This window comes from Athene cunicularia, assembly GCF_003259725.1.
Source record: "Athene cunicularia isolate RWA chromosome 1 unlocalized genomic scaffold, athCun1 chr1_part1, whole genome shotgun sequence".
Taxonomy (NCBI): domain Eukaryota; kingdom Metazoa; phylum Chordata; class Aves; order Strigiformes; family Strigidae; genus Athene; species Athene cunicularia.
The window spans coordinates 39,613,300-39,623,250 of record NW_020799091.1 but is presented as its reverse complement, the minus strand read 5'-3'; the positions used below and the strand labels follow the sequence as shown (position 1 = coordinate 39,623,250).

Here is a 9,951-nt window from a genome sequence, read left to right as displayed (position 1 = left end):
CGGCGCTGTCTAATTTATTGTGCGGGTGCCGCGGGTCTCGGCCGCGCTGGCGGCTCGGCGCGGCCCGTAGATGGCGCTGAGGCACCACGCGGCGCGCGCTGGCCCGGCGCCAGCCCTGCGGTAGCGGGGAGGAGCGGGGGCAGGGAAGGCTCAAGCTGATATTCCAGCCAAAGAACCTTTTATTTAATGATGGTCGCACCGGAGTGGTCAGTAGTTAAGTTTGCGTGTGCGCTTCGCTTTCACTGCACCGACTTCGTAGGTGTGGGGAGTCGCGTTCGTATGCCTGCTGGCGCTGTACCCTCCGAGCGGCAGTGGTTTGTCTGAATTTATTAGGGATATGAATCCTGGAGAATCAAGTGAGACACATTTAGGCTTGTCTTTGCAAAAAGATTTTGACAGGAGCCAAGTTTAGGATAAAGTCATCCTCTTGCTGTTGCATTAGCCTTATCTGAGATGAATGTGACGTTCCCAGAACTGTGTCTTGACTTTGGGTGTCTGTAAGGTGTCACACTAACAAGATGCTAAGAATAAAACAAGCGCTTTTGAGGCAGTTCTGTTAAAGTAACTGCTCTAAAACAACTCGTACTTACAGCGAGACACTGAAAACATCGCAGAAGGTTCTCACAAAACCTTAACCTTTCAAAGGACTTTAAAGAAGGGTATACTCTCGGAGCCGTCTTCAGGCTGTTACACAGCACCATACACGTACTGTCAGCATAAGTTAAAAAAAGTACCAATTTAAAAAAAAAAAACAACACCTCAACAAATTTATAGAAGGGCTCTGCACAATCTGTGGTTACTTGTCTGAAGTTTTCTCCCCAGTTTTGGTTACAAAATGTAACACCCCCAACCCACACATTCCTTTTCTGTTCTGAGATGTTGTTAATTTAGTTTAAATTAGCTTTACAAACTCTATTAGAAAACTCAGACTTAATCTCCCACAGAATCTAGAGGCAGTTTAGACCCAAAAAATTACTTAACTGACAGAATGTATAAGCTCCTCACAGTGAAATTGAGGGGGGGACACCAAACAAAAACTACTGGCAGTATTTTCAGTTACCTGTGTTTATTACATTAACTACAGTGCTTTCAGTTTAATAATAGCATCAATCATTATACCTGTACATGGACCGGATTCAAATTCCACTGAAGTCTTACTGAATCCTTTTTGAAATTAGCAGATACTCATATTATGTAGGTTGGATTGCTCCCTGCAAAAGCTGTAATATGTAACTGAAAATATAACTCCTTCTTAGGTGGACAGTTATCTAAACTGAGCTTGTGTATTTTTATTCTGTGGGGAAACAGATAGTGTCCTTTTTTTTCCCAATGATGAGTGTTAACAAGACATAACCTTTTTATGCCCCTGTGTCACTTCTGGCTGGAGGAGTATAGCCAGCAATGGTAGTAAACATTAGCAGCCTTCCTATTATTCTGTCTGTAAATCCTGAAATTAGGATGCATTTTAGCTAATATTCATTAGCACAGGAATTAAATACACTTTCATAGGTCTTTTTTTTAGATTTGTGATAGAGTATGGCCTTTAAGCAAAGTATTCAGACTCAAAAATCCTACTGATAAGTAGCATGTGTTAATGGCACGGTATCTGAGAAACATTTAAAAAAAATTCCTTCAGGAAGAGATACTTAGTTCTTTGCCACTGTACTGTTTTCTAGAGGTTTAACAATATTTCTCTGTATCTAATGTTAGAAGTTGTATTAAGTTTGGCAAGTTTTCTTTATGTGGTTTGCAAAGGGTGCAGGAATTGTTGGGGAGGATGTCAAGATAGGAAAAGAAGAAAACCAGGATTAATATATATGTAAGAAATACTAGCAGCCTCCATTTTTACTTATAGTTTCTTTCAGTCCAAGGTAAATACACGTGCAATGTATCTTGCAGATATATTAATATTTATAGAGAGCTGAGACCTAAGTTTACACTTGGACTTCATGCAAGCAAAATCCTGTTACTTTTAATGGGAGCTTGGCCCTAGAAATCTATTAGAACTGGGTCCTAAGTCAGAAAGGTTTTAGAATTCAGAAATAGATTGTTCAGTATGAATTTCTTAGTATTTTTTTTTTCTGGGCAATTTCTGTGCAATCATCAATAAAATAGTGGAAATTCTGTGGTTAAGTCATCACATGTCACTTTGAATTGCACAGGCTGATGTTTCAGAAGTACCCAGCATAAAAACCAAAGCCTTCTTCAAGTGCCTATCTTGCAGTAAACCTGGTGGATGCTCTGAAAAGAGCATTTTTGAATACTTGAACTTGGGATTGTTCTAAATGCTAATTCACATAATGAGGAATATGGAAAGGATGTTGCACACCACCAGCTCATATAGCTAAGCTTCCAAAATCAGTGTTATGACTCATAAAGAATACTGAAATCTATGCAGGCTTCTCAATCAGTGTTCTTTTCAGTATTTGATTGAACTTTAAAATGCACTTCAAATTAGTAAGTCACTACACCAAACAGCTACATAGAAATACAGTAGAAGACGACATGTTGTATTCTTCTATGTGAAAGGCGTCTTATAAGAAGCAAATAAACAGACAAAAACCTCCTACTCAGTGTCATTAGATTAACAATAGATTAAATAATAAAAGAAATTAGGGCAAATTTACTATGGTTATCCCAGTTTTAAATTATAACAACTTCATTTAATCTGATTTGAAGTACAACAGTGACAAATAACACAGCTTTAAAAATACGTATCTGTATAGGTTATGAGTAAAACCTTCAGTCTTCATTCCTAATGAAATAGCATATAGGCATGTGCCTACCTTTCATGTAACGTGGTGGGACTAAAGTAGATCCTTAAAGCCCAAATGACTTCAGATGTCTTCAAGAAAGACAGCCGTAAGCACACTCTAAGCACTTTTCTGAATCAAGATGCTAATTTATAAATTTTGGAAACATGCACAGTTCTAGTAGCTTCTGGAAAACTAAATATATGTTAACACTGTCCTTTTATTTCTGTGCTCTGATGGCAGAAATTAAGGATTTGGGGCTTGACTGACACATTAAATGCATTCCATACTAAGGTATATGTTTAATCATATAGTCAATAACATAAGCTCTGTGGAGCTTGCTTTACTCCTTTTTCAGTCAATGGGCTTCTTGCCTGATCAAGGAACGAGTACCCTGGATCCCACTGATCAATGCACATCACTTAAGCTTTCTGTGGCAAATGTAATTGATGTTATCTTACTCTGGAGTGTTTAAATTTGTAACTTTAGGGTTTATGTAAGAGAAAAGAAAAGCTGAAAACATTAATGACTTAAATTGATACGCTGAGAGTGGCAATTTCAAGGTGCATAAGTTGATGGAAATCTGCATTGGAACAGCAGTGCTGAGTCTATGTCACCTGCAAATATTAAAATTCTGTAACTGTAGCATTCCGTAATTCTGTACATGGTATTATTTTTAGTCGCCTTGCTTTACCACTTAGTATAAAAAAAAAATCAATTCTATTGGGGTTTTTTTTATGCTTAATTTATTTTTTGTGTTAGCATGGATATTAGTCTCAGGTGAGGACTAGTCACCTGGAAGAACGTCTGCATGTAAAATTAAACTGTTTTCTAGTACTGTATATTTATATATCTATATCTATACTAAAGTATTAGAAATGGTAAAAATGTATAGTGTATTTTTTCTATCCTTGTATAACTGAAAAATAGGTTAACAGATTTTGTTCAACTGTCTAAAGAAATTCATCTTTGAGCTGAGACCAAGCATAGAAAATTTCAGCTGAAAAGAAGAATTTTTCAGAAAGTTAAGAGCTTGTGAAAACTGGGGGTTATAATGGAAATCTGAACATAACCCTAAGCTATAATACCATTTTCAATAGTGACAGTAGAAATGCTAAACTAGAGTAGGGAACATTTTGTGTATACAGATACCAACAGTAAAAGCTTAGCAAGCTTCAGTTCTCTTGAAACGTTTCCTATGCAAAAGATTTTTATCAGAATCACTGGGGTCTCATCTGTCCTAAATGTGCAAAGGCAAAGTTTCACAAATGCTAATAAATTTCTGCCACACATGGGAGTGAGAACCGGATCTTGAGAGTTTAATGCTATTGGAATTTTGTGATAATGTTCTTTTGTATATAGGAACAAGAGAGGATCTTTTTAGTTTCCATTTCAAATTTTCACTTCCAAAGAATCTATTCTTCTAGCACAGCAAAACCATATCAGCCACACTTTATTGACAGCAATTTTATTGTAGCTAGAGGCTTACAGTAAGCTGTTTATTGCTGTTCCCTAACTCGGTTGACAGCAATTGGGGAATTAATTTTCTTGCCCCTGATGTGCTTTCTTGGGTATAAACAACAGATGTTAAAGATATGAAAACTGTGACCCATTTACATTCAGCAAGTCTTTATGGGCACACTCTACCTGTCTGAAGTGCAGGTTTCAAGTCCTGAGTAAGATTGCTTCATCAGTTCTAGGGTTCTTACTGTTTTTCAATAGAACTGCTCATATACACATATTCTATACAAGGGCAGATACATAATAACTAATGGACCAATCCTTATCTAAACAAATTCAGTTGAAGAGTAGCTGAGTTCAAGTTTCATTTATTTCAGGAGATGCTGTATCTTCTTACTCTAGTGTTTAATTGCATCGAATATACAGGCTATAACTGACAAAACACACATATCATGTTCTGAAAGATCTAACATGAATTACAGGTGATACCTAAACTGTTGGTATCACTTCTCCCAGAAAATATCATGGTCATCTGTAAAATCTGTACTCAGAAGTTTCCTCAGTTGCTACTTGAGTACAGACATCTGACATAGATTTTGTAAGGTCCATGTCTTCACTGAAGAAAAAACAAACACACACAAAATCTTTTTTTTTTTCTTCTTTTATTACTGCTTTGACTTTCCAGCCTGTGGTGAAATGTATGTAAAATGTTTTATCCCAGTAGACTGATGTGGGCATTTAATCAGTTCATTTCTGGTTTACATAAGATAACATTCCATTGACTAGAAAAAAGGTTTCCCAGACTGTAGATAAGAAATGAATGGATGCTATCATATTTTACTGAACTTTGGGGGGAGGGGAGCATCTTTTGTTTGTTTCCATTAGTGTCTTTTAGCAAGACATTTGCAACATAAGGGGCTTTAGCATATTACCTAACAGATTTTAAGTGCTTGTGTAGATGCAAAATGTATATAATTTTAACTGTTCCTTTGTAATTAAGATACACAAAAAAAGTTCCTTCTAATACAATTGCACTAATTTTGTTGTAAAGGATTGTCTTTTAGTGAGCTATAAACTCTCTCTGGAAACAGAAGTAGCCATTACTGACAGAAGACACCTTAAATTGGCAATGTGGCACTATGGTTGTGCGATTATAGAAACTTCAAATAAATAAAGAAATGAAATTGATTTGTATAGCAACATTGTTGTAGCCATAAAAAAACACGTGTAGATTATTCCTAGGACCTAAAGATTCAGGGAAGCATTTGGGCCACTATAATTTTAATAGTAAATTCATATTGATCTTACTAAAAAAAAAAAAAGGAACTTTCAAATCTGGGAAAGATTTGGCCTGCATTCTCAATTTAGTTTTTAGTTTTTATGAATACCATGGATTATGTGTGACAATGCAGAGAAAGGTGGTTAAAAATTTGATTTGTAGTCATGCTGAGGTGTATAAATTGTATCAGTCTCAAAAGTTACCCATTCTCTGTCTCTTCTTATTTCTTTTGCAGCTGAGTTGCAGGGGAAATTTGTTTTAAAGACTTGGCATGGGTTGTCCTGCATCTTGTGTTGCACAGAAGGAAAAATGAGTAATTCAGCATTTATCAGGATTTGTTGGTGTATAGTGTCTGTAGTTTCCTATGAGCTGATATTGTAGTTTTGCCATTTCTTTTGTGAAATGCCACACTGGATCTTTTTGTGCACAAATATCAATATTATTACTTGAAAGTTGTTCTAGAATATGCACACTTCTTGCTACAAGAGGAATATAAGGAGTCCTTCTTAGAGCAACAGTTCAGCATTTGAAGCTAAATCCAAACTGGGGTAAATCTGCTGATTTACGCCATCTGCAGCTCTTCCTGATGTTAACTTCTTTATAAAAGCAATAGGATAATGTTGAGACAATATTTCCAAAATCTAGAAAATATGTAAAATTAATTGGGAGTCAAGTGAATTAAAGATCATTTTATTTTGAGCTGAATTTGATAACATGTAGAGGATCAGCTGTCAGATTTTTCTTCCTTCATTTGTTTCCTCCCCCAGGTTTGCCGATAGAAGAACTAGGTAGCATTTTTAAAATAGCAACCTCTCCCCACTCCAAAACAATCGGATATTCTCACTGGCTGATAGCTGAAAGAGGATAGCTATTGATATTGATTTGTAAAACACTTAGTAGCCTCAAACTGATACTCATACATTCTCCCTCATTCCTTCCAGCGAGATTAAGTGTTAGATGCAACTACTTCTATTTGTAATTTTGCAGGATATTCTTAGCACCTCCTAGACTTTCATGTGTCTAGTAAGAAAAATTCTGTGACTGATTTTCTTAAATGTTAAAAAATGTTTAATATCTATCTGTACAGTGGTTTTGATCAAATGAGTGATTTCAGCCTATGCCTTATATGGTCATATAGCCTTTAAAACACCAAAAAAAAGTAAGAGGAAGACCATGTTTCAGTTATGAATGGTATTTGCCATTCTTATCATCTCTTACTAAGTGGTAGCTAACAGTAGTATCTCTTAAATGGCTAAACCTGACATGCAAACTTCTGTTACATAACCTGTGCTCCTTCAAAATGCATAAGGTTATGGAGGCAATTGTGTTTCTAATGCAAAGGTGTCTGTAAGATACATATGTTTCTATATATGACGTATATATGACATATATATCAGGTTATTATAGGGAGTATTTACTCCCATTCCTTAAGAGAAAGAAACAATTTGCTACCGACCTTCATAGTGGAATACTTTTCACCACTGAGGTTTATGTGATTCTCTCGTCTTCTCCTACCAATATTTTTTGGAAGAAAGTTTTAGCAAAAGTTTGGTTCTACGGGAAGGAGTCCATGAGCTCCAGAATGCGATGTAGACTCATGAATTTTGATTTAAGAGAACACCTCCTTCCTGTGTAGCATAAGATGCAGAGCCTGAAGGGAAGTGATATCTAATCCCTGTTTTTAGCAGCTTTCCATTCAGTAGGGTAGGTTTTGGGAATACTGTTGTTATGCCAGTCCCTCTCCTTACAGCATGTAATGAATATATCTGATCATTATATGGTTGCTTCAGGTGCCCAACTTCTGATTGTGGATCTAGCCTAATTTCTGTAAGTGGTGTTCACAAAAGTTATGATTTGTATAATTTTCAACAGTGTACTTAGCTGCTAGCACCTGTGCACACAATACCTGATTTTGCTTCTGCTGACATGGTGGGATTCATCTCATCTAACTTCTAATTGTATGCCAAATCTAGTTTGCTTCACTGGGTTCATGATTTACTTCACCCTAAAGAAAATATGCTGGTTTAAACTGTTTCCCAAAGCTGATGTGTACAGTTGGGTGAGATGCATCCCACACCAGTGAAGAGTACAATCCAGAGTATGATCTAGTCCCCTTTTCTCACTGAACTCTAGAGAAGGGCTTTAAGGCTATGTATTTCTTTAAGTAAAGACATTATTTCAATAGTTTATATGCATACAAAAATGTATAATATGCACAGTTGCCTTTGGGAAATTCTTCTTTAGATTATGGTTCAAATTCAGAGGCTCCTGAATCAACAGAAAGGCCCTTACTGAGTTTATATTAAATTGCTATCTGGCCATTTGTACAGCTGTCTATTTTAGGAAGACGGTGCAATGAAACACCAGTTATTTTTTTCTGTTCTGAGTATTTCAGTTTTTCCTCAACACTGCATGTTCCTTGATACCTCGTTCTGTGAATGTGAGTAGAGAAAAAGGAAGTTGTAAACTTTTGATCTCTACCCTTGGTCATATCTGGCTGTTCGCATTATAGTGCAAAAATGTTTCTTTTACCTCTCTGGTTTAGGTATGTGTCTATAGCAGTATGAATTTTCAGTCACTTGTCAGATTGTTTTACTTTAGCCATTTCAAAAATACAGGTCAAAATATCAGTGAAATGCTAGTGGTACCAGTAGGAGAATTTGAAATTGCCTTCAGTTTGTGACAACAGTACCCTGAAACGTGGATTACATTGAAGTCTGCAGCATCTAGAGCAGCAGGAGGTAGACTGTGCACCAATAGCAAAATCCTAGTCATCTCTCGTATTTTTTAACAACTGCCAGATAAATAAAAAAATAAATGAAATCTGCATCTGTATAAGGGCAGTAAACCTTGCCTGTTGAAATTTAATCTCTCCCCTGTACAGGAGATGGACTTTCCTATTTGAGATTTCAACAGTTTCATTTCAGAAAGCTGTTACATCTGTCAAACATTTCAGTTTGAAATGAATGCCTGATTTTTTTTGCCTTTGTATGCTACAAGAGCACCAGGTTGTCAATCAGCAGAAATACAAAATGAGACAAGATAGGTGATCCGCTACTATGATTGGCATTTTATTTTTATTTTACAACCCCTTTTTTCTTCCTCAAACTGTAATGACTTAAAAATGGCAATGCTTGTCTATATTGTAGAAACAGATAAGAAACATGAATATAGTGAAGGGAAGTCACCCTTGGTTCATCCCGATCCTGTTTGTTGTGACTTCTGGTGGCCATCCTTTTGAGAATACTGGTACAGTCCAGGTGGACAGTAAATCTGTAGGTGGCTATCACTATGAATTGTGTGTAAATGTCAGTCTTGTGTGAATGAGATGAAACTATATTGTATGAATGAGATTTAAATACACTTACTTTGTTTTTCTTCATTTTTGCTATAGAATTGATACATTGCAACAAACCTTACAATCCATAATATTTAAGCAGTAGAGCAGGACCACTTCTGGGTGGGCTGTGTAGACTTTCAGAGCGCCTCCAGGCAAAGGGGTGGTCCAGAACCTTTGGCAAGTGACTTGAGCCTAGTGACATTTTTTGTTTTCTAATCTGCTTCCCTGATACAAATCAGAACTTTTGTTTTTTAATGTGATTTTTCAAATTCTGGTCTAAGAAATTGTCAGAATGGTAGGCGCTCTTGAAGAGTTTTAAGAAACTGATGCACTTCTGTGGTTCTGTGATGTGTCTATTGATAGCATCCCTACCAAACATCCCTGCCTTTCACTATTACTCAGCTTTGCTCAAATCTAGGCTTTGGCTGCCTTCTGTGCTTTAGCAGTTGATTAAGAAATATTCTAATCCGTCACACAGTACCAGGAAACTAATGGCTTGTGGAGTATTTTAGTCTTCAAGCTTGCACTATAAATGATATGAAAAATAGTGTCATTTGGCTGATGCTTAAATACATCTCATTCTTTTATGAGATATTGTCGTTGTCCTTTCTTGTTTCTCTTTTTAATCTCCTGTTTCATTCTCTGAGAACACTTATTTCCATAAAACATATTGGAAATCTGAGATTTCCCGTCAAATTAATACTGTCACAGTAGAGTAGTGGCACATTTTGTGTACGATCTGTTGTAGCACACCCAAGTCATAACCACACATTGCTGTAGGTAAGGACTTACAATGAACCAACTGGCTTCATCAGGATTCAAAGATGTGAAGCATTTGGAAGTATATCTGGGTAGAAACATAATATGGGAAGTAAAACACTTTCAAAACTAGATAGGTACTTGCTTTGACTTGTTCCAGTAGATTTAAAAGAATCAAATAGGAATGAATTTTAATTATTAATACAAATCTGAGAAGAAAATATATTCCTGCAAAATGTAACGTATTTACCTTCTGTAAGGTCACCTTGGTGACATACTGCATTTGGATTGCAAAACTGAGCTGAAGGTTTGGCAAAGGATAAACCTAACTTCATAACCATGGATTTGCGGAGATGTTA

The 9,951-nt window shown here is 36.3% G+C and overlaps 1 protein-coding gene across 3 annotated transcripts in view; it reads left to right on the top strand.

Annotated features, from left to right (window-relative positions):
* Positions 1–9,951, top strand: part of PCDH9 (protocadherin 9) — a 704,699-nt gene that overhangs the window by 4,001 nt on the left and 690,747 nt on the right. The gene's annotated exons all lie outside the window — the stretch shown is intronic.